The 27,872-nt window shown below is 27.3% G+C and overlaps 1 protein-coding gene across 1 annotated transcript in view; it reads left to right on the top strand.

Moving 5' to 3' along the window:
- ko (Stork-head domain-containing protein knockout) overlaps positions 1–27,872 on the top strand; it is a 160,105-nt gene that overhangs the window by 76,941 nt on the left and 55,292 nt on the right. Inside the window, exon 2 of the mRNA XM_088200178.1 lies at positions 9,746–9,814. The gene's annotated coding sequence lies outside the window, so the exon portion shown is untranslated. The remainder of the gene's footprint in view (positions 1–9,745; positions 9,815–27,872) is intronic.

The raw sequence follows: 27,872 nt of genomic DNA, 5'->3' as shown, positions 1-27,872 counted from the left end.
AATGAATCTACTTTTATTATTAGATGATTATTATTTCTTTTAAAATTAATTTTTTGTAGTTATTACTTTTACTGATCATACTGCAAACGAAGTAAAGTGTTAATCAAATTATTTTGTTTAAAGCTTTTAAAAAACTTCTACGGCTAGTAACAGTATGCAAAAAAATGATAATTACCATTTTTAATAAGTGCATTTTAATTATTTTGATACACGTGTTTTTTTTAATTAAAATAATTAAAACCTAGTAAAATTCAATCAATATAATTAATAAGACTGCCACAATTAATTATATCTTTCATTTCATTTTCCTTGAGAATAAATTAACGTTATTCTTCTTATAAGAACTGTTAGTATTTAGCTGTTAGTGGAAAAACAATAATAAATCTGCTTTTATATTAAATGATTATTTGCTCTTTCAAAATTAAATCCTTAGAGTTATTACTTTATTTTTACTCAACGTAATACAAATATAATAATAAAAAAGATTTTATATTCAATCAATTTTCGAATATACTAGAAAAATAATACACTAATTATGATTAGAATGTTAGTATACACTAATTAACTATCTTTTAAATTAAAAGAAAGATAACCAAAAATGTTAAGTATTTATTTGACAACCAAATATTTTTAGTACAATACCTAAAAAAATATTATTAGGTTCAAATAAACGTCAATTTTATATTCAAATCGAGAAACTATGTTGCAAACACCTGTCTGTATTTTATTTTTATTTTGTAGACAGAGTAACATGAAAAAAATTTCATTATATATAATAATGCTGGGACTTCATACTTTTACTTTTGCACATATTGTATATATATATATTTGTTAATATTATATTTTCCTATTATTAATATATTCGTAAAGATATATTATAGATTACAAATCAATTAATTTTTTTAATAGAAACGAAAAAAACCGCTGTTTTTAAATATCATATAATAATTTTCCAGCGAGCGAAGAAGATACCTTTTCATATTAAATTGACTGAATAGTGCAATAAAAAATGAATATCTAAATTAATTAGAACCGAGATTCTCACGGCAAAAATAAAAATTAACTCCTATTATTATTGAGTAATGGACTATTTTTCTACAAAATTCGTAATTTAAAATCTGCAATTTTAACGTCGCGAAAAATAACAATCAGCTACATCTGATTTCGCAATTGACCAAAAATTAAAATATAGTCAATTTTTCAAATATAAATATTATGTATATATCGTATCTTCGCTCAAAAAATAGAATAATGAAACACCGATAAAATATGTATTACTACGGGGGGTGGGTCCCGCTCTTTTGGCTGTCAAAAGCTGAGTGCCCGCCCATAGGGTTGGACTTGTAGAGCCTTTCGTACCTTTTTAATCGGCACATATTGCTAAAATTTCTGATTGTAGATATTTGCCTAATTGTTACATAAAATAGCGAGTATTGTAAAAAGTATTTTTTTTTAATATTATAAAAAATATTATTTTACGCTATTGAAGTAATTAAGTACTACTTTATTTGATAGTTTATACAGTATATTCATTTAGTATAATCAATTTAAATTCAATGTAATAATTTAAACATTGTAAAAGATCTCAATAAACAGGCAACATCAATTTATAACGCACGTTTAATAAACAGAATATAAAATCATGCGCAACTCATAAACGAGCATTAATATCATACAATTTAGTAAGAACGTGATGCAAAACCTTTTATACAACATAACTGAAATTAATTATAATATTAAATTCAAATCGTGACCAATTTGCGTGTATCTAACCAGATAGATATAACTTTTGACAGAATATCTTTGTGCGTAAGCATTTCGCCCCTTCTATATCATTACAGCTTTGTCGTGTTTTAATGTTATAAATCTCGACCACCCTAGGGCACAAGTTTGTTACACACTGAATAAATATGAATAAAATATACAATTAACGCCGTTTTCCTATATCACGACCGTATACTGTTTATACTGGTTCACCGACACAATGTGACAAGTGTTTGGAGGTGAAATCACAAACGGAGTCACAAGTGAAACTGATGCATAATTAAGAGTTGGAACACCTGTTGTGATTTTTTTATATATTGATAATTTTTGCTATGGAGGTCGATGTGTTTCGTTATGTAAATTAATGTATATTTGCTTCCGAATAAAAATAGATTAAATAATAATAAATTAACATTCTCTCTGATTTTTATGATGTGTAGCTTGTAACAGATGCCTTTATATTTTGCTATTTTATATCATTAACCTATAAAATACTTATAATTTTGATTGCACTCTTCAACTTGCAACTCTAAATATGTATTATTTATATAAAAATACTGAACGATTGAATCTAAATATTCTGGTGGATATTGTAAAACTTCATATTTAAAGTTTATTGAATCTAAAATGATTTTTTAAATCGTGATTGTGCTCAAAACAATATTTTTTCTACTGGTTCAATATAAGTAAGGTGATTATTTAATGTATTTTTAAGTACATAAAAAGCATATTAATTTATTAATAATAGTTATTAATAAAAACTACCCTTTAATAATTAATTTAAATTTTGAGAAAAATTTAGATTTTTTTGTAACGTCATTGACTCCGTTTTATAAAAATAAACCTATAACATTTAGAGTTTATCTTAGCAGTTGTTATTATATATATTGTTATTAAATATATATAGAATATTTATAGTTTTTTATTGTATTGAGAATTTAATAATAAAAAGTAAGTCTCACTAATTTGATTATTAAATATTTAACAAAACATATTTATTATTATAAATTTTTTTTAAAAATATATTTAGTTTTTATAAATATAACAATAACTTATAATAGTTATTGCTTATAGGCTACTTTTAAATGTGCCAGTTAGAAAAAAATATTATTTATCTATTTTATCAAACATTTTTAAACGAGTGGTTTAATTTCCATTTGGTAATTAAAATATCACAACCAAACTAACATATTTTAATTGAATTATTATAAAGTTAAAATACCTATTGAATAATTAAAATTCCGTAAAATTCATACATACATAGCTTAATAATAAAGTTAGCATAGTATACATTAGTTATTGCTTAAATATATACATATATTAAAATAAATTGTTATCGTAAAAAATATATACTTGATTATTTTTTCTAGCTGTAAATTTTATATAAGAATCTCACTGTTAAAAATTCAGCCAACACATGAAACTTTTCTGTCTCTTCGCGAAACAGGTCGAGTGTTTCAGATAGCTTGAAGAACTTTCTTGGTTGAAGTTCTTCCACTTCCACTTTTTTTTGACAACCCCTTCGTGCTCCGGTTAATTTTTTTTCTTCCGAAGCACTTCGAGGCTTGTCGTTTTTTTTCGTTGCGCTCAACACCAGTAACCGGTGGGACTTGAAACAATTCTATACATCATAAAGCGAACCCGGTCACGATTTGCTGGTTTAGTGCCCGGCTTGATTGGCAGGGAAATCTTGCTTGATCGACATTTCAATAACCATATTCTCGCACATAAATAACCCATTTCAGATTTGTTCAATGCGTCTCGTATTCATATTGGCATAAATCGTAGTCGCAGTATGTCTGTTCAAAAAATAATTGGATTTATTTTCATCTGGAAATAGTTAAACTTAACCATGTAATATATGTAACTGCGAATAGTTTCAAAGCTCGGTACCGATACGGTTATAAGGCAAAACAACTTTGGCGTCCGATAAGCGACAATTTAGCATAATTGTCAGCAATTTGTTAATGGTCATGTCAAAGGATATGTTAAATAAACGGATCATATGGCAAGTTGTATCGCCCACTTGTATATTCCACATTTGTTCAATGGATTTGCACTCATTAGGCCATTGAACCATAATGTGCAGCGTTTCGTCTGGTATGCAACAGAGGCGCTTGTTACATAACCATTGAATGAACCTCTCATATCATGACATACATATCTTATATTAAATACCTTCTCTATCATAATATTTTTTTAATTAATTACCTAGCAATTTAATAATGTATTTGTGTGGGCGTTCTAGAAGTGATAAACTTGCCTAAGCTGTCAACGCTCAACAATACAATTAAGTCATTAAAATTGTTATCTTTGGTAAAAGTTAATTAACAGATCCATTAGCAACGGTGTAAATAAGTCTATGGCAAACATTGTGTACACCTGTTATAGTGTTTGATGTGTTTGTTTGAAGTATCAGCGAGTGAAATCTGATGGTGTTTAACAGCAAGCTTTATTGCGGCGCAATCACAATATAATTAATGAGTTGCGTTGATTATTCGATGAAATTATGCAAGTTTTATCTCTTAACTTTGTATAGTGCAACTTTTCACATCTATACCTGTTATCAACTTTGTAAATATTTAGAAAATTTGCAATGTTAAATTCAGTGTTAAATTTAGTTTGTATATATTATGTATTAAGTGTATTTCGAAGCCTATAGCATATATTTTTGATTAAGTTCTACAATATTTTTCTATCCTTGTTTCAAACTATCAATTCTATTTCTACAACTCTTTGAGCGGCATTTCTAATTTAGCGATCGAGGGATATTATTTTCCAATTAACTCTTTTATCATATCTTATGTTAAATTTTTAAGATCTGATTGAAGGGAAGTGAACATTTTTTTTAAGACTTTAATATTATGTTTTACGTATTAATGTAGGTTTGTTATATAATTGTGTACTATTGTCTTTCAAAACAAACTTTAATGCTGCTTGTAATTACTGACATAATTTTTTCTGTCACTATTCTTATCTTCTGACTTTCCCAATTTTTATACCAAAGCATGTCCTTTGGTCACTTTTAACCCAGATTTTTTTTTAAAAACGATCTAGACTTATCAATTTAGCAATGAAACAGATGTTATATTAATGAATAATACACGAGAAATCGTGTAGAAAAAAATCAAAACATTTTATTAAAAAAATATTCTTAATACATAAAAGTAAAGTTTTTTTTCAAATGTAATATTTCTTAAATGCATTAAACGTGTTTCTAAATCACAATACAGCATCTACTTTTAGTTGGCTTTTGCTTACTAAGACCGTCGTGGTTTTTAATATTTAAATATTTTGCTGATATTCACTATCAAAATTAAAAAAAGTTAGCTAAATCACTATTTTCCGTTAGTTGATCTTAAACCACTTTTATTTGAACTAACTTTTAGAATCTTTAGTGCCAGTGAAAACTTAATTCAAGCCTTTGATATAATTAAAGCATTAGTAGAATAGTAAAATTAGCACATTATCTGGGAGCGCAGACCGTCATCATCAGTGAGGAGCGTTTTGGTGTTCTCTCCATGGAGCCAATTTTAAAAGCTGCCGTCTCTAGAGAACGCCATTAATGGGGAGGGTCGGCCAAGGACGAGATTTCTAGCTTTCAATGGCGGCCCGTTTAAATAAACACTGGCTTCAAGCCTAAAAAATAAAAGTGCCCTGTGTTCGATTTACGAACTATCTGCAATGGCTCAAAACTGTTACTATTTCTGGTGCTTGATAAAAATAAAAGAGTTCTCAGAAGCACTCAGAAATGTACGATGAGCTAAAATTTATTTCGAACAAGTTCTAACACGCTTTTTTATTTATTTTAAATATCCGTTCCAAGAAACGTTGTCTTGCTTGACAAATAGTCGCCTTTTAGCTTGAACTTCTCTGGCTCTATGTTAATTATATGTTATTAATAAATCACAGTCAGTACACAGCGTTTCATAAAAGCATCTCACTGGTGCATATTTAAAAATGCTGATAATTTGCCTAATCAGTGCATTTTTGAAGTATACGTTTTATTGCTGTGTCCTGCTTTATAATTAAAGTTAAAATCAATAAGCGATTTATCACACCATTATAGTAGTTTGTATCAAAATAGTCATCTCTATATTTCTTTAATGAGTGTAATATTATATATTTTCTGATAAGAAATATTGGTTTTTAAAATAAAATAGTGGTATTGCATTTTTAGCATATCGAGTAGTTCCACTTTTATTTATAATGCCATGTATTTAATTTAACATATGGATTATACTAATTAATATTTTTATTTAATATTTTACGTTATTTTTTTACAAATAAAGAATAACAATTCAATAGATTTTATTAACTAATAATTTTTACCATGTTAAAATATAAATTATACTAATATTGTTTCACAAAATATAAAAGCAGGTGATTGTATTTATTATACATATTTGTATTGACTCACTAGGTAAATTATAGGGATGTAGCCCAAATTTTATCACATCTATTTTAATAATAAATATTGACTAAAGATATGTGATTTCTTAATCAAGTAGAGTGAAATTATAAGAATGATAATGTAATCAAAAAACATTTAAAAAAATGGCTATTTTACTTCTTTAAAAGGTCAAAGTAAACATTTTGAAATAAATTGTAATGATCCTAAATTAATAAAAACAGATTCCTCAAATTGACATAAATTGCTTACTCATCAAAATAATTGTTTAGGTGAATGATCTAAGCGCGTTGTATTTACAATAATAATATTAATATAAACTATGCTATAGAAAAACTTATATTTTTACATAAATATTGACAGTCTAGTGTATAAACAATTATGTTCTGTGTGTGCTTTTTTGTTGATGCAGTTTATGTGCCGATTTATTTGTCGAGGCTGTTTTATCAAAGCTATTTTTTGTCTTGGGCTATATTGACAAGCCTTGTCTATTCACAAATTTCACAGAATTTCGTTGGAGAACAATCAAATTTATAAAAATTAATTAAAAATACTTTTTATTAATTTATTGATTGTTTACTTTAAATTTTTCATGTATATTTATTATTATTTTTTTTTATTATTTAAAAATATATATATATTTCTGAAAAATCAGAGTTCCTAATATTTATATTTATAATTAAAAATGCCTATTTTAGGCAAGGGTTTTAACTAAAAATAAACTATTTTGATTGTATAGGTTTAATATAAAAATTGCAGGTACTTCGTGTATACTATACTATAAATATAATAAATCATAGATAACATCTTATAGTATGTATAATATACTATAATATACATACATATACGTAATTAAAATTTTAATTTAGAACTCGATTAATTTAATGGTTAAAATAAACATTGAAACTTTTACTTTTTTGGGCGTTCACATTATTTGTAAAAGTCGCATTAATTGCCGAACTATAAAATTAAATAAACTTGCTTTTCTTTATTAAGCCAGTGTGTTACTTTCATAAAGTTGACCCTTTCTATTTTATTATTTAATTACGCTGGATAATTAAAGTATTATTTTATGCGTTTAAGGTTAGACTGTACACTTGCAGACATGTGGATCAAATGACATATCAACATTTGAGACGTAAAGTGGGTCACGTAAAACACAATATCCAGCTGGTCAGTTCGTATTATTACGTTAAGTCGATTTCTATTCGCATTTACGCGTGAACAAAGAGTTTCGTTCACGCGATGCTTCGTAATTGAACCTTGTCGACATTGAGGTCTTCTTTTTCGTATTTTTTTAACAATATGTTCTGTTGCATGTGGATTTGTTTTGCAAACGTGCATTAAGTACACAGCCTCCGGGCAGAGCATCGTTACAACGGTACAAAGTCGGTACGTTTTCTAATTGAAAAAAAATCAGTTTTTCGTACATAGGTCCAAAAAGCGTTAGCCCCAAGGTGGAAGCGTTGCGGTGGACTTGCTCTCACCGAACAAATATGTACCAATGTGCGAAACGATTTGTAATTATATTCATTCGGGCAACACCTGTATTCGCGATCTATATTTATCTCATTGAGCTTCCGATGAGAGCCATTATGGTGGGATTTTTTTCAGTGAGACGACAATGTATTAATTTCGGAGCGGTGAGTTAAAAGCCCGACACTTTCATCAAGAATATGCGAATAAGTGTAGTGTTACAATAATTGCGAATTAAATTTTTGCCATTTAATTAAACATTATGAAGTAGTCTATTTATTATTAAAAAAAATTAAATTACAGTATAAAACGTCGTTCATTCGATCGAAAGAATAACGCTATTGATATTGTCTCTTATTAGAATTATTATAAATAATTTAAAATCTTTTAGATTTAACAAATTGCATTCATCAATCCAGTGTTAAAAGTTTTAAAAAATATTCCAACTAATAACCTAGTTTGCTTCGCCACTTAAGTCATCATACTACAAATAAAAATAAAATCAATAGCTTATGTAAATTTATAATATTTTACCATTTACAAACGTCAAAAATATAATTTTTCATATAAAAATAGCTTTGTACTGATATTTTTCAGTATAAAATATAATACTCTAATTTAATAAATAGGTTTCAATAAGTTAAATGTTTTTTTAAAAAAACTCTAATTTATTATTTAAAGAAATTATTGTCTTTACTTATCGTTGATCAAATATGTTTTTATATTTAAGCGGTAAAATAGTGAGTAAATATAAATATCGAAGTGTAAAAATTACTTAACAATATCATATTTCTCTTACAGATTAGCAAGTAATATTTAAAAATATGTGAAAAATCCTTTGTCACTTAAAGCAACACTGAAAAATCTTTAAAAATAAAATATATATGTCACTATTACTTAATTTATATAATTAAAGTATTTAACAAATTGTTTCGATATTGGAACAACTAATGTTAAATGGATTTAAAAAGAAATAAAACTATTTTTACCATTATGCTGATTGAATTTCACTGTCGACTTAAGCTTTATAGCTACACATTTTTTTCTAGTACTTAAAATGTTTCGTTTTAAGCTTTTTAACAAACACGTGTTTTTTTTAAGCATTAACACAGTTCTGTCTTAAGCTAACAGCTGCGTTAAATAGCGGACATTATCATATAAGTATTAGTATGTATTATATAAATTTAAAAAAATAGAGCAACAAACCAGATAACTTACTTCTATTGTAAAACCAAAAAAAATCCATCCTTAATTTAATTTAGCTTATTTAGATTTACAGTATTTAACTCTGTGGATCAGGAGACAACTCCAACATTTAATAATTCAGAGGTTCCAAAATATAATTTTAACAGTATTACTAGTAGATTCACACAGATTTAAAAATAAAAATTGTCATGAACGAAGAGAAAAATACAAAGATAAAATGGAGAGATTTTCCAACATATTGTCCAATAAATTGATTACGAAGAGATCGATTGGAAAATCGAAGAGAAAAATAATTGATTTATAGTTGTCATGATAAATCGATAAAAAATATTTTTTTAGAAGCATATTTGGTAAAAATATTTTTTTAGAAGCATATTTAAAAAAAATTAATTGCATTTTAGTCTGTATTATTTTAAAACATAACAATATTTTTGATCAATTTATATCTAAGTATTATTCATAAGTAAATTATATTTTTAATGAATGCGATACTTATTTTAATTAAATACTTTATAATTAAACAGCACTAGCTATTATACTATTTTATTTAATAAAAATAACATATTGCCTGTCACATATTACGTGCTACTCGTTTCTTTGTGTTTTATTATGTGTCGCGAGCAAAAATCAAATCAACGTTTTGACACAACCGTGACACGATATTAAATCTTACCCAGAGGCCGGTAATTGAAATGATTATATGTCTCGTGCACATCTTGATTAAGATCTCTCAGTTTGACGGCGAACATTTGTCGTATACGGCCTGCGGACAAATTGAAAATTTTCATTAAGCCTTTTGATTTTCCCACACGGCGCTTATTTCGTTCACTTTCACGCCTGTCTCTGAATAATTTGCTTGAATTAAAACCTAATTTCCTCTTTTCGCAGAGCAAATAAACGCAGACGAATTGAAGCACATGGAGCGACTGAACCATAGGGATACTCAAAAATGTTAAGGTAAGCTAAACAAAATTTCATTGTACCTATTTATTAGTATTGTATTATATTAGCAATGTGTTTTCCATAATAATTAACCGTCCCATCTCAAACTCATTATACATGTTTCTCTATATATAAAAATACGATATTTTATGGTGGTGAAATATCAGCAATTCTTTAGTTTCTGAGCCTTTAAGGATACTTTTATGTATTACATAATGAAATTATATTTAGATCTGAAGCAAATACCATACAGCCTATTAAAAATATTTATCCAATTTATTATTTAATGAGTATGTCAGATCCAAAAATTCTTGCAAATTTTGGATTTCGGCAACAAAATGGATAAATACTCAATTATTAATATTATTTACTTCGTCATATTCTTATAAAATGCAAAATCTTAAAAGTGCAAATTATTAGTCCACAATTTTAATAAAAGGCTATTGATATTTAAAGGCAGAATCTGTATATTCAAGCATATACGATTTAAGAAAATGACAACATCTAAATATTGCTTAAATTTAATGCATTTTGTTGTTTGTTCAAATATATCAGTTGTTCCCAAAGTAGTTCCGTCCTCTTGTAGGCGCTAAAACGTTCCATGTAGAGCATAAAGAATGAAGATAGTGTAGTAAATTTATGAAAAACATTTGTCTTGTTGCAATATTTCATTTGCTGTATAACATAAATCCAAAATAATCAAACAAAATGCAATTTATAGTTTGCTTAAGTGCTAAATAGTGTCTATTCTCAAAAATTCTTTCTCGAGAATTACTCAAAAAATATCAAATAGTAAATTTTCACAGAGCTTTTATTTGTTAAAAATAAAATTTGTACGAATATTTTTAAATGTTTTATAACCGCTGCATTTTATTTATACTGCTGCATAAAACGGGTGAATCTGTGCCAGATGCTTAAAAATATTTTTATTGGAATCTTGAAATAGAGGTTGGTAGTATTTGAATTTCGAAAAAATGTTTAGAAATTTCTTAACTACTCTATCTTATCGTTGCTTTATTAATAAGAACTACATTAATAAATAAATAAAAAGAAAGGCTTTTCAGAGAGTACTTCATACAATTTGCCTTTTAGCAAATTTAAATCCCGTTTTTTTTAATAATCCAAAGAGGTTTTATTATCTTAACTTGTTCGAAGAATTGAAAATGTAATGAATCAACAGCTGTTATTGCTAATTTTTTAACGATTTAGATTTAAACCCGAAAGCCCAAAATTATTTTGTAACTCAAACACTAACTGTAATAAATCGAAGAATATTGATCCGTTCTGGTCCTTCGATTATTCACATTTAAAATAGCAAACCATCATCTTATTGAAGTTTATTCTATTCAACAATCATCCAGTTCTCTTTTTCGTTCAGTACACATTTATTTTATTTATCAATATTTCTCGAAATATCTTTAAAAAATCGAGGCGTCAAAATGAAAATTCTCATTTTTCAATAAACTAAAAATATTGAAAAAAAAATGTCTAGTGTTGAAATTTACCCTTACATTATTATTAGAATCCATTGTTATTTGTAGCTCAGTTATACAATAAGAATTGGATACTATTTTCAAGAATGTAAAAAAAAACATTATTGCGTATTTCTTCTTATATTACATTACTGATTGCTAAATCTGTAAAACCATATACTATATGTGAAGAATTACTACCGGTTATATATCAGGTAGTTCTAACACCTATCGTTATTATTATATATGTGGCGTTGGTTGTACACACTATGCTATAAAAATAATTAATAAAATGGTTTACTATTTTTTGAGTGAGTATTTAAAAATACATATTATGATATATCAAATCTCTAATCTAGCTAAAACTAAAAAGTAAAGCCTTATTTCTAGCATATCTGCAAATTTTTTTCAAATCAATATTTTACGGATTGAAAAAACTTTTTCCTCATAGAGTAATATCGTGTCAGTTACTACTTTTGAGTTTCTTGAATATTTACACACAATGTACAACTGAATAAAATTAATTGTACATTGTGTCATTAAGAATCTAAATATTACATTAGATCAATAAGGCAATCCAAAAATTTATTTAATACTGTATTATTTAAACAACTTTTTATTGATTTTTTAATGAATTAAATCGCATGCTTTTTCATAAAAATACTGTTATTTATGAAGAAGCTTTTAAAAAGTTTAGATCAGTTTTATAAACTTTTAGTTAGTGCTATAGTTCTTAGGGAATAAATACGATGCATTACAAATCAACTTGATTGATTCCAGATTTATCAGACTTTGACAAGCTATATATTTTTATTGTTATTTTTGAGTTCGTGGTAAAAATTTGTTGTACAAACTAAATTTAAGATTTTTTTAAATATTGTAAAAAATCATTTGCGTATCTATTATCAGCACTTGAAATTACATACATATATTTTCAATCAACAGTTTTAAGATATTCTAAAAGTTAGCATGCCCCATTTTGTACCCACTTTCGAATATTTTCAGTAATTTATATTAAAAAACAGCTACTAGAATTTCTTTTTTAGTATTTAGTAAAACGTTTGTTTAGTACGGTCACAAATCTTCTGACTAAAAAACTAAAAATATAATAGCTAATGATGCTAAGTTAAGATCATTGCATTAAAAATAAATTAAAAGCGCTTAAGTTTTTTCTTTTTATTATTTTAAATAATATATTTATTTTTGTAATGCTTATAAATAATTAAACATTGTGTCTCACTTACAACAACATTTTTATTTATTATGTTGTATAAAATAAGTAATAGTATAAATACATAAAAAATGTCATTCTTTGTTTAGAATTTGAGTATTTTTTGTAAGCAAATAAAAGATGCGAAATTCAACAATTTTTTTGTCCTTTAAAAGAGCAAAGTTAGCTCACGTAAAGTAAAAACATATTTTTAGGTTTCAATATATTTATTTGTTTAAGAGCTAATATTGACAATTCAATTCAGCTCAGTATTTTATTGATGAAACTATTTTTTGCTAATAAACTATTTATATTTGTATGTTAAATATATATATATATATATATACGTAGTTAATATGCAACCCTGAATGATTTTCATATCAACAACAGAAACAACTTTTTTTCTTAAAGGTTATTCACGACTAAAATAATGAATCGCTATAGATAAACCACAACTTGCGGTTTCTAATATCATCTCCGAACATTATTTCGGCATCGATACGATATGAATTAATTTCACATTTAAAGGTCAGTTTGCAATTTCTGCAAAGTCGACGGGGTGCAAGATAACGGTATTGAAAGTAAATTTTATACATTGCAAAAAATATCAATAATCAATGCGCAAGTCATAGTGTTATTGTGCGAATTTTAATCTCAATTTTTTTTAAGGTACGACGACGGTAAGTGTCAAATTAAAATGACTAAACGGTTCATGCCGTTTTTCGCACTAGTATAAAAGTTCAACATCCGCCGATCACATTGTGTCGTTCTATAATGATTTCCATTCAATCATATTGCGAGTGCGAGTTTCTCCATCAAAATTATATTGATTGATTCAAGTATCAAAACATTTCCATTTGTCACTCAATATAAGACATCAGTTTTATTTATCCTATGATATCAGAGACACTGACTCTTAAAACTATTTAGAATTGATTCGTAACATAATGTATATCTATGTTATATTTTCTTTGATTATACTTTAAAGAGAAACCGAATAAGAGACGTCAGATTATTATTATATTCAATTATGGATGATATGAATTTTTCATGGCTACTTGGCCATCGAACAAATCAATTGATACTATATTAGTGCCCGCAGTGTTGTGCAATTAGCGGTTTGATCTGCAGTTAAAGCGAGATTTATCATCGGCGAGAGGAAGAGATCGATTCGGACACAATTATCAATATGAATTGATATTCAGTTAATAATAATGGCTTTATGTCGACTGTGAGAATCGCCTATAGAGGTCAAGGCTTTAATAGCGGAAAAAAAATTCAGCTCGCTGACCGCCAAACTTTCCCTGATTTTATTCACACGCTAGCTATACGTATAATATGTATTATACAAATGTACTGCAGATATATCTACATACTTTCGTTTTATCCATCTTAATAAAAGTGTCTTCACTGGCGTCTTTAAATCACTTTCGCGCTTATCGGAACGAGTAGCCCAATTTTCGCCAGTGTTAAAAAATGCCTCATTACGCTATAATTAATTTATAAATTAACGTGTGCAAAAAACTCGATTAACTAGGTGTTAATTGGTTTTTACGCCTATCAATAGTTGAACAATAGTGGAATCGTGCTGATTAAAAATATTAATTAAATTCGCAAATAGAAAGCCGCGCAATATACAGTAAACATTGTTATTATTTACAAGGGTTAATTATTATTAGAATTATAAGTTTAGACTTTCGCTGGCGCTTCTTATTAACAAGTTTCAATTTTTTGTCTTTTATCATTGATTTTGATTAGCTATTATATTTTTTATTGCTGTATTATAGTTTGTTTCTATTAATTATTTGTAAGATAATTAAATATAAAATAATTAAACAATAGCAATATTAAATTATTGTCCTATCCCACACGTTTGATTCATTACAACTTTGACATTGCGTTATGATACAAGGATTTTATGCTTAAGGAACAATAACTATTTTAATCATAAGGTGTTTGATCATTGTATCGCCATTTAATAACACTTATTCATTTAGCGTGCTTTGCCATAAATCAAGACCACCTTTTACTAGACTTTTCAAATGGTACGTTTCCTCAGATTTTCCGCGTAAGAACGGTGATTATCGCGCGACAGGACTTTCGCACTCCAACGTACTAATCATCATGATCAGATCGTTCAATCATCTGGTTGTCTTAGAGGAAGTCTTGTGATTGTAGGCATTATTGGCTATTTCCTGACAGAAGATCTGCGGAAAACTAGTTCGGATTTGCATACTCGCGGAGGCCGTTTAACTGGGACATCCCTGACGCGTGGGCAATCCACCGACGAGATTAATTAAACTAACTTAAATGGCTATTAAACATGATAATTCAATGGAAGAAATCTCACTTTATGTATAAAGTTATTCCATTAAATTAATAATAAATTTATGAAATAAAGTAAATAGAATTGGCATTACAAAACACAATCAATTTGGATTTTCTTCTATAATCGTTCTATTAGTTATGAAATTTGATTCAGGACCCTCAATTTAAATATCTAAGTTAAATTTGAATCAATCAACTTTGATTTTTTTTATCCTACATATAGAATAAAAATATCACTTTAAACTAAACAGTTTTTCCAAAAAAGTGTACAAAATTCAATTCAGCGAATCAAATATAATTAAAAGAAAGATTGCTAAATTTCTAAAAATCGCCATACGTAAATAAACTGCTGTAAATTTTGCCTTTAAAAAAAAAATATTTATGAGCTAGATAAATTTAGAAAATCTTACAACTATTTTATTTAAGCAAATAAAAGTATAGAATACATTTGCCAAAGGTGCGAAAACCTGAGAGGCATACAATTTCTTACTATGAAAGATACAATATAAACAATACATTTATTGTTTAAAGAAATTAAATTTAAGTAAAAAATATTTGAGATCTATGTATAATATAAGTAGTCATGATCGTAATGTGGAGTCCCATTTTTATTTATTTATTCATTATGGCCAAAACTTAGCGGCACTCTGATAACACTGACGCGACGGTGGCACATTTTTTTGATGCACCTCGACGGGAAAACAACGGCCGGTGGTGCTTCATCCAACGTGTACTCGCATATATATCAAAAACAAACATGTAAACTCTATATACTATATATCTGTGTGTAATTGCCACCTGTCACTATCCGTTACCTAAATATATTACATGCCTTACTTTTCTGAAAACGTTTAAAATTTATTTTTAACGCAGACTCTAAAGTGTAATCTATAACATATTTTTAAAATATGTCTTTTAGTTGAATAATTATGATACATCTTTCTTTGATACACCGCAATAAAAAGTCTAAGAAATGCTGTTTATTTGGCATACTTTATGCATGCTTGAGTAGATTATAAGCAAAAGTTTTTTACGCTGTCTTTAAAATAATCTCTGAAGAATCCATGGATTTTTGTGAGAGTATTATGTACTAAAATAAGACAATAAAAAACTACATTGATTTAAAAAGTTTAACAATTTCGGTTTGCTAATAATACTCTGAATTACCTTTCATTAAAATAATGAAACATTTACTAAATACTATAAATAGTATAACATAGAGTTTTAATAATTTTTTACGACTTAATAAAATGCATTATTTTATTTTGATATAGAGCTTTACTACAATTTTTGCCAAAATTATTTATTAATCAAATTAATATATAAATTTATGCACTAATTTCAAATCAATATATTTATAAATTGTGGAATTTTTTTTTTTTAATGTGAAAAATTTCTTTAAGCAACTTTTCAATAGTTCAGTATCTGAAAAATATTTATTTTGTAGTGAGTCATATAATGATCCTTCTATATGCATTCCCATAATGCAATGGAATCATTACTATATAAAAATACACATCTTGGAACTTGTGTAACGAAAGAATTATACATATATATTGTTCTTATACCATACAGCTCATTTTTTAAACAGTATCGTATACACTATCATCAAGAAATAACTTTCAAGGAATTTGCTTTTATTTTTATTTATATATTGTAAATCAAACGTTGCAATATGACAGGCTTAAACCTAATTCATTTCAACGGTGTAAATACAATCAATATTAGCGAGACATTGTATATTATATACTAATATTACAGCTTTTAATCTATATATGTGACTTGATTTTATTTTAATTATTCATCACGATATTTCTCTGTGAAATCAAAAAAAAATGATCGACCGTAATTATAATTGTATAATATTCACTCTGATATGATAAAAATATAAAAATATAGGATTCAAACCCAGATATTAGTCAACAAGTTATATCACTGTTCATATCTTCTGACGAATCTTACATTTATAAAGGCACTAATAAAATTAAAATATGTCCATAGCGATAATTAATTTATTCAGTAAAGACTAGAGATGAAAATATCATAATTTCCACTTTGTGCCATATTTACGCATATAATAGTTGTTTGTAAAACAGTCTAAGCAAATATTGTAGCATACTGGGAAAATATCATACAATTGCAAACAATTTAAAAGCAATTTTCTCAACGTGTCAAAAAAGAAAATATAGAAAATCCACTATGCAATTTTGGGTAAAATGTTTGTAGTCATCCGATATTTGGGTCTTGGCTACGCCAAAGGCAATGCCTGCCTCAAATTGTTGTCTTGTAAAACCGAAAGGCTATTTTCTCTTTCTTTCGGAAATCTAACTCAATAAAGATTGACAATTTTAAATATTATAAAATTATTTTCTGCTGCGTTTTTATTGTATATAATAAATAATATTTGTGAAATAATATATATTTATTATATGTTTAATTCCGTATCATTCTATTGTGTATATTAAATAGGCTCGTCTGTTTATATTGTCCCTCAGTCTATTCAACTGCGAAATAAGATTTCAATAGTGTAGGTACGTGTACATATAGAAAATCATTGATGATATATGACAAAAGTATAAAGTTGCTCACGGTCTGATTTCACTCAAGGCCAATTTTTACGTTTACACTTTCTTCGTTTCTTGTTACAGTATTACGACAAACGTACCTGAAGTATATTTCTATTATAAGTAATTTGATATTGCGTGAAACGTAATCTTAAACGTGTTTATAAAAAAATCGTTACACTAACGTATAATTATCTGTTTACGAATTGAGAAGATTAATAGGCGAATATTGGCACGCGAATTTCTCTCGGATCTATACTCCTTTATAAAGCAATCAATCATTTACCGGAATTGGTGGGCGGACGCTTTTTAAAAATAATGCAACCTATACTGAATACTATTTACTTTGATAATTATTCTTGATAATTGGTAATAAAAAAGTGTATGATGACTTTTGCGTTTTTAATTGGTTGCGCATGTATCATTACGAAATCAAAACAAAGGTATCGATTATGATTTATCTTGCATATCTAAAATTTCTCTAAGATATTGATTAATATATCATACTCCATCTGCGGCTTTCTCTTTTCATTGTTATTTTGACTGCACACAATGTTTGTATTAATAAACGTCTAATGAATGTAATCGATTAACCTTCCCACTTCTAATCTGACCCTGCAGTTTTCTATCTATTTATTTAAACACTTTTTTGCCTGTCTGTCTGTCTGTCTTTTTGTTCTTGAGCGAGCGCTATGATATATGCGTCACTTTCAGATTGCAAATAAAAAATTGCAAACAATGGCATATTCGTAAGTGCGGAAGTCTAAAGTTGGCATGTCACAGTTAAGACCACCGCTGTTGTACCACTGCGATCGTTTAACTGACAATTTAACGGTTCGTTATGCACGTGTCAAACTGACCGCTTATCAAACGCAACAAATATAAATTTTGTCAGACATTGTTCGACAGATTGCGTAAACAAGGCGTAACACTACGCAAATCTTTCAAATTATACACTTGGTAACAACAAACGTTTAATCACATATTTTTTAATGTGCTGCATTCTATATTTACTACTGAATAATTAGTTAGTTTCTCACACAATACGATCCATTAAAAATATTTTAAATAAACCTTTTAATGTAATGTTTAATACAAATTCTTAAAATCAAACTGTAGAGCTATTTAGAAATTCTCTTTGCAGTAAAGAAATTATATAAATAAACACACCTGTGATACAATCCGCAATTATATGCTATAAACTGATTGTTGTTCGTGCTCAAAGTACATATTCTCTAATTTAAAATCGTACAGATCGAAACGCAAAGGTCTACAAAGGGAAATCTGACAATCAATGTAAACAACGTTAAAACCACTTTCGTCCAACGTTAATTTAACGCGTTGTGTCGTTATTAATTTTATATATGGCAATATAATTTTTCCGTATATACATAAATGTGTGTATTTGAAAGATTATCATCTAATCGATGTCAATAAAAAATGATGAATCGCTAAAATGCCGATTTCCTATTTTATATCTAATAGCCTCGAGGTTGAATATCGCTTAAAGAGCTATTGTAAAAGCATATTTCACGTATTAATACGGAATTAATCAATATAATATAGACGAAAATGGATATTTTTTGCTATTGCGAATATATTGTATGGAGTCGTTTTGCTTTTTCACAACTATATTAGCTGTAGCTTTCCCTTTTAAAGTTTTTCTGTCGATCGTTGATGATCGCTTAATGACAATTAGACGAACGTTCGGACAAATTGCTATTCATAAAAATTTGTTTTGAGCGATTGCTCACTATTACCGTTACCGCTGGACGGAAATAATAAATAGAAACTTATTTTACTTACAAGTATATTAAATATACATGTGACCTTTATACAAATATTATTTACAATGCAATAAAGTTTTAAATACATAATAAAACGTTATAATTTATATATCTCCAAATTATTAGTTATTGGAAACAGTAGACAAACGCGAAGTAGATAAAATAATGTATAGATCATTAAGACAAGATTATTACTGCAAATAAAACTTAATTTAAAGACATTCAGTCTGTATTTACATTCCATATATTCATACTATAAATATTTTAATGCTTAAGAATTAAATTTCATAATAATATTTACTCATTCTAAATTTTTAGGTTTAATTTAGGTCAGTAAAACATATTTTAAAGCTATGCACTGATGAACCATTCAGAGTTAAATTTATTTGCTAGTTTTTAATATAAATAATCAATAGAATAATGTTGCAAAAGAGACACCGCAAGATTATTTATTCTATATCATTTAAAACAATGCGGTATTCAGTAAATAAACTAAAATCTAGAAACTTAAAGACTGTATTTATTTTAAAGGTACATTCAAAATATGTATTTTAATTTAAAATAGAACGAACATTGACACTATTTTTTTCTACATTATATTTCTAAAATAAAATCTGTTTATTTTCAAATCAGTGCACAATAAAATCACTCAACGCGTGATCATCACGTGCTTTTAAAATTTTGCTCTGTGATTAATCGTACGCCGTGAAGGATGTTCCGATACATGTAAATACACAGGGTAGAATTGTTTTGTTGCAGTTGAGTTTTAAATGTCGCAATTAATATGCTATTGCCTCTTTTACTTAATTTTTAAAAGTTAAGAATGTTTACTACAAAAATTCGATTTTCACGAAGGAACGTATAAGAAATCTTATAAAACGTTTTATTGAAATAATTGGTATTATTATTTTTATAATTATTGCCATATTTTATTTTTTTCTTAAATAATCTGTGTTTTATTTATTGTATTTATTTTTAATCAGATCGCGGGAATTTTGTTTATTCGTATTTCTCCACTGACTTGGGATAAATAAGAAGCGATTTAAAGCTCGTTTGATAACACAGCAGTTTCTGCTTGAATCTGTGTGACGTGACGCAATCTAATTGATTAACCCTTTGAGGATTATCGCCGTACATGTACGGCGGTCGATCTTTCCCTGTTTTGATGTACCCCAGATAGTTATATATTTACATATATAAATGAATAAATAATAAATTTAAAATATTACAAAAAATAATATTTTTATAATTTGATTAAATGATTTCAATAGAAAATAATAACAAATAATAAATTAAAGAGTACGAAATGCATAAACATAACAAAAAATATTTTATATTAATTTTATAAAAAATATTGAAAGTCTCTGTGTTGATATAAAAAAATCATAAGTGAAAAGTGTTAAAATAAATTATTAAAATATACTAATACAAAAATGTTGAAAATCACTGTTTTCAATAATTTAATATAAATGCAACATAAAATAATTATTAATAAATAGCAGCAAAAATAATTATGGAAATATACGAGACATTAACTCAATAATTAACAATAAATTTAGAATAAAAAAGTCTTGAGTAAATATTATTATGAAATTTAATTCTTAAGCATTTTATAAATTATGAATTACCTCACTACTTAAAGGTTAATCCGTTTAAATTTCAAGAAAAACATGTTTAAATTATAAATGCAGACGTTATGAACATACAAAAACGTAGTGAATGCCATCCATTGTCGCTGATTAACTTATTTGAAAAAAATTAGAAAATCGTTTTGAAAGGCGTTTAACGTTCAATCAATAAATATAATTCAAAAATGATTTTCCAAAATATTATATTTCCGTTTTTGGACTATTCTAAAATAATTACAAGTCAATCCCAAAATGAAATGCTTCAAAAATATTTTCTTTGCTTTATGCATTTATACTTTTTTAGTATTGGTTTTAATAGAACATTTACTGTTTAATTAAATTTAATATTTGTTAAAGTTTGAATGAATCATGATGCAATTTTAGCACAGAACAATAAAATATTAATAGACTAAAATGAAATACATAATCCTTTTACCTAATAGTTAATGACAATTTATGGCATAGTTACCGAGTATTTATAATTATTAAATTATTAAGAAATAAAAGCCATTTATCTATAAATAACATAATCTTTAGGTTTGTTTCACCCTTTATTATTATTTTATTTTGCGAAATACTTAATGTAACTATATATATAAATGCATAAAACATAACTTTAAGTGATGTTTTTAATTGACTTAAGATTGAATGCAAGTCTTAGTTAAAGTTGCTAGTAATAAATCTATTTGTGTATATGTTTAAATATGAAACGAATAAAATGGTCTTATTTAACCGAATCAAAACAAATTAACAAAAACTAAAAAAAATCTTTCTATAATATATTTTTTGCATACGCAAAACTATCAAACTTTTTTAATTAATTTTTTGCACATTTTTGCATATACTTAATTAAAGAACTTCTGATACATTCTGCATATATTTTTTTCTTCTTGAACTTGAGCATATTAATAATATTTTCATTTTACTTTCTGATACATTAGTAGATAAAAAAATCTAATTTATGTATTTGTTTTAACAGCGCTTTGCTCATTCTCTATATTTTAAAAACAAACACGACTAGACGCATGCAAATCGCACAAAACAAACAATCACATTTCATGGATATCACAATGTCGTGACTCAAAGCAAATAAACCCAAATCAAATCTAATGGATCAACGTTTTTTTAATAGCTACGATCACGGATCAAATAAAAAAAAACCGAGAGTGATCTTCCGTTCTATGACATGTGAAGAGTGAAAGTGCACAATGATAAAACGCATCCCAAAATCGATCGAGGTATTATTGGTAAATTGAACAAGATGAATGAAAAGAATCGAAAGGCAATCACCGGATCGGCAATTATTTGCGAATGATAATTTGGAGGAAGTCGATTCCTTTCTGGTAAAAATCGATCCATGAGTAGATTTCATCGCTCTAAGCTATAATGAACCGTATGACTGATTGCGAATTATTACAGTGGCTGCTGTGTTAAAATCAGTGATCATTAACCTTTATCGGTAACAATAAAATAACACGGAAGTTGCTCTTTTTTATGGTAATAAATCTAAATTAAGAGCGCGTGTGGTATTTAATCTTGTATCAAAAAACATTTGATATACTCAAATTTAAATATAGAGGAGTTATGCTTTTTTTATTTATTTATTGCAATTTTTATTTATATATAAAAATGAATTATGTTCCAATTCGACAGTATTCCAATAATCTTTAGTTCTTGTGTGACAGCAAATTATTTTAATATGTGTCACCTTGTTCCTGTTATTTTGTCCTTCAGTATTACACGTGCACATTTAGATACACATCATAACCACTACTCTATATTAATATTATCTCCATATCACGACATTTGGACGACTGCCAAAATTAAAGCTGAAGGTACACGTATTTCGGCAATCGATTTAATATATTGATGAAAAAAAAGAGCTTTACTCTAGTATATTTATTATATATAATATATAGTAAATGACAAAGAAACATATTAAAATTATACTCGCCACTATACCAATCAGACAATATTATTGATCTTCGCAGCATCTCGACAGACACCACGCCCTTCCTTCAAAATATAAACTTTCCCGTCGCGCCGCAACGTGATGAGAATATCCTTTCTAATGTACAGCCATTTATTTTTTCACCATTGATTGATTCTCCATGAAGTCTATGATGGTTCTGTCGATACACTTTAGATCATCCCAAACACCACACCCACTTATCTCACCTTCAAATTATCGAGTTTGCTTCTCAGACATGAACTTTCGTTTAGCGGATAGCTTTAAAGCTACTATATAATTAAGCTCTGGAAAAAAATCATGCATTGCATAGACCATTTTCATTTTCATCGTGATTTATCATAACTTTCGCTTCTATTAAGTTTTGCAAGTCAGCGGCTCGTTTTTTGCGCTTTTAATATCTTCCCATGTTGCACATATTAAATGATAGGATCTTTGGGCGCAGCATCCCCTTTTTTCAATAAATACACGCTTCGCTTAACATTAACAGAGAAGCGGTTTAGATAGCTTCCCCTAGCATAGAAATATTTTGTGTAGAAATTATCAGCGCAATTAGTTATACTTGATAAAACTGGCAGCTAATTTTCGCTTTTAGCGTATCAATAATGTTTCTATGATTAGGGTGAATCTTATGTATGAATTTGGAACTCACCCCTAGTTCAAAACCTGTCGATATTAAAGCTCATGTCATGAGTATATTGAGAGTGCTCCAAAAAATTATTATATTATAATAAATTTTAGAAATTTATACATAAGAATAAGCTTATGGTTTATGTTTATAGTTTTTTTGTTATATCTTTTCTAGACTTTTAAAATATCTCTCGTATATAATATATGTAAATCTAGATTGTATAATAAAACTGAATAATGGCAGTATACGGAATTATATGATTATATTACCTTTCTTCATAAAATTTATACCGTCTAGCGCGGTCCATTTGCCAGATTCTTTCATCAATATGTAAGTCTACGTAATCCTAGAAATGTGTTCGTTTATGGCTACCCAACCAATTCCAATAAAATCCGCGATTAACATCTAAACGTACCCAAAACCTTACGATCCAGCGAAAGTGTAATCTTCGGGGAAAAACAAATATTGTTTCGGCCCATGACCCCAATTAGGGTCGGGACCTCAAACTTTAAAAGAATACAAACTGATTTCTCCTCATCTCACGAAAATTAAATAAATCGACGCTGTAAATCTTCATTTACATCCATCCGATGAAGAGTCGAGAGGCGATAATAAATTATCGATCGTTCACTCTTCATTTCAAGCATAACGAAAAATTTAACTCACGCTTTTTAATGTTATGATGGGATCTATATTTTTTTTAACTCTACAATATATCATAATGGCTGATACTTTTATTATGAATGGTAGTGATAATTATTTAAAATTATTTTTTATTGCAAATACAATCTTCATTCACACAAAATGTATTTATTTTACGTGACCACGATCATTCTCTGCGGTTTATATACATCTTGAAGTGTTTTCTTATATTTTACTGACTAAAAAATACGGTTAAAACGACTATTGACACGTAAAAAATGTATAGACACGTCCTCGACACTGTTTTCGATTTTGCATACTTTTTGTAAGTCTTAAGTAGGCGAAAATCGTGTCGAGCGAAGCTCACGATACAGATTATGAATGAAGTGATTTTCCGCACACTTCACGGGAAATTGTATTTTAATATTTATTTTAAATAATTATTATATGTAGTGTAAAACAGCTCACTAAATTTTGATTCGCTACCCATTAGTTTTTGAGCCGAGATTTGAAGGTTATAAAACGTTTTTAAATAATAAAAAAAAAAACATTTTATTAGATATTCTCGATACACTATATAACAATATATTTGGAGATGCTTAATACTTTTATTGTGCTCTGTAATGTTAAGATTTGTGTAGTCTAAATAAAAATGTATAATAAACCACAAACTTATGTTTAAGACTCCCTAACCAATCAAATATTATTTCATGGTTAACTTTGGCTTATAAAACTGCCGATTTAAATTGCTATAATTTTACTAAGCTTAACTAACCATAAAATATGCTTTTTGTCGACGATTTAACAATGAATAAAGCTCTTGTTTATAAAATTATTTTTTTTAGAGGTTTTGAAGTAGTTTAGCTTTTTTATAATAATTCTATTTAGAATAAATGTGTCTAAATATTTAAATATTTTAAAATAAATATCAGGGGAATATGACGAATAAAGCAAAATTTCCAATCTTTCAATTTATTTATGTGATTTATTTTTATTTATTTCATTTCGCAACTTATTTAATTTTTCTAACAATATTAAGTGAAGTATGAGGTCTCACAATATAATGGAGCAATATTCCTCCATGTCTGTTTTATGGTTAATAGCTTTTCAATATCCCTGCAATATGAATTTTCTGTAATAAATAGTATTGCCTTACTTGAGAAACAGTATATAAATAACTTCCACAATAAATAATAAATATTTTTTCTTGTAGTGTCTTGTCCTATCTCTTCTGGCTATCGCAGAGAATCCATTTCTCGTCGCAAGTAATAATTTAAGAGCGGTTCTCTATTGTTTCTGAGAAATAACGAAGAACCAACTATAAAATTTCGCTGTTTTTCACTTTCGTTCGTTCGTGCGGTATTCATATACTGATTTTTTCACCTTTTCTAGGCATCCAGATGTCGTGAAACGCTTGCAAGTCTACTGAAAGTGTCTGTATAGTTGTTGCTGAATTAATTTCAACAGTGTTTCTTAATTTTTTTCATCAAATGCAGATGAATCTGCATTTGATGAAAAAAATTTCTTATAATTATCTATTCTTCGTTGCAGATAATGATTATTTTTTTAAATGTTTCTAACGAAGAACAAACTATTGTTTTAAACTTTGCAGTTTGTTCCTTTCGGTTGTACGCATTTACTCATATTTTTTTATTTTTTTAATAGCATATAAATGTCGTGAAACGGTTGCAAAATAAACCGTGTCCGAACAGTTGTTTATGAATTAGCATCAAAAATGTTTCTCAATATTTTTTTATATACAGTATATTAAGCTCTTACACGTTGCTTATTTACAAGGTTAAATCACCAGTAATAAATTTTACTAACAGTACCTTCACCAAATATTAAAATGATATTTTTCTCAAAAAATCATATGTAAATCTTTTGTCGACACTATAATGCATGAATTGCCAAAATTATAAAAACTAGTTTGCTAATAAAAAAATAAAGAACTTAAAACCACTCGTAAAATAAATTTAAAAAAATATTTACACCCAAAGTTTTGTCCTAATTAAAGTACGTTGACGTCAAACTACGGCTCGCTGGCCGAATCCGGCCCGATGACTATATCAATACGGGCCGCAAGCTCAAATTAAATTTCACATTTTCAAATTTCATCGTATGCATTATAACGTATCGGCCAACTGTCGGGTTTATTTGTTGCAAAATATGACTGTATGTGGTGCTCCCATTGCTTTGCATTATAATTCAAAAGTGTTTTCAGTGTTCCGTGTAACGCTTTTTGCATTTTAAAACCCGTGTATATGTATCATGTCACTGTCAAATACAGAAAAAACTATTTGACTTCAGTGTAGTGTGAAATATTTTTTTATCGAATTAGATAACGAAGCATTGTGCTTATTGTGCAATGCAGCTTTATCTGGTTATTCATAGTAATGTTCACTAACAGATTATTTGTGGGAAACATCTCAATCTATTATGTGTTATTGAATCAGTTATATCAGCTTCGAACTCTTTTCGCCTTCGTGAAACTTATATATTTCAGAAAAGAAATACACAAATATGCTCTTAAATAGAGAAGTTCGATCGATTCGTTAAAATTTTATTAATATTTTTTAAACGGTTCAAATTTTTCCCAACGAAATATTATTCTCATCCATATAATTATCAATCACTAAATGGCTTTGCAGATTAGCATATGCTGCAGATATTATTTGATATATTAACGAAAAAATAAGTTTGCTGACCCCTGTTAAAATCATCCATTTGACATAAAACAATTGTTTTTTAAATAAGCTTTTATTTTACGATATCACATTAAAAATCCATAATAAAGACCAAATTATTAAATTAGTTTTATAACATATTTTTTAGATTATTAAGATATTTAATGTACAGTGGAATCATATGTGCTTCGCAACACAAGTAGTTTTTTAAATACAAATAATTAATACAATAAATTATTTTATAATAAATATATATAAGAAAAATATTCGAGCATTTTATATTATTCATTTTCATAAAAATTATTTTGGGTTTTAAAAGGAATCAACTTGAGTTGAAATTATTTATTATTAAAAAAATGCTTTGATATACGAGTATTTTTAAATACGAGCACGTTTTCCAAACTTAAAAGTTCCACTGTATAATATATTTAAGAACTAGAAGATTATTATCAATAGATTATTGCCATTGATTATAATTAGTATTTCAATAAAATATATTGTTAAATATTTTTGTATTCAAACACTATTTTAAGAGTGTTCTGTGACTACTTTTATTTAAACTTCTATTTGTATGTCTTTGTCTGATAATAATACTAGTTTTATTTTACTGATCGATGTCAGTGGCATCATAAACACAAAAAAAATCTATGTAGTATTTACCGATCACATTTACTGAAACTGGATAGTTATTTATATTTGTTTGAATTAAATTATTAAGAGACTAGTTTTATTTTGATGTTTTTATTGAAGTAAGTGTTGCAAGATAATTAATTATCAGACAGGGTTAATCGATTTATTTATCTTTGTGTAAAATATGTTGTGGTACATTTTAATAAAATTAGTTCTAAAAAGTTTCAGATATTTATATTGAAACTTTTACTGGCACAAAATTGCAAATATGAGTTTTGAAAGCCGCTGTTTGGTCGATATGGAATAATTTTCCTCGTGTCGATTACAATGCAATATATGTATGATACATACATGTATTTGATCAAAAACAGTGCATAAATCCAGCGTATGTTTTCCAAGAAAGCAGGAAATTACTGTAACACGAGATTATGTTAGCAGTTTGCCCTATTTTTGAAAACGTTCATGTACATCAGTAATAAACCTGTCGGAAACGCGATGAATGCATTCAGATTGGAACATGGTGTA

This window comes from Plectrocnemia conspersa, unplaced genomic scaffold, assembly GCF_051122295.1.
Source record: "Plectrocnemia conspersa isolate PC_06_02 unplaced genomic scaffold, ASM5112229v1 ptg000012l, whole genome shotgun sequence".
Taxonomy (NCBI): domain Eukaryota; kingdom Metazoa; phylum Arthropoda; class Insecta; order Trichoptera; family Polycentropodidae; genus Plectrocnemia; species Plectrocnemia conspersa.
Note: the sequence above shows the minus strand (reverse complement) of the source record. Positions and strands in the feature narration are given on the sequence as shown.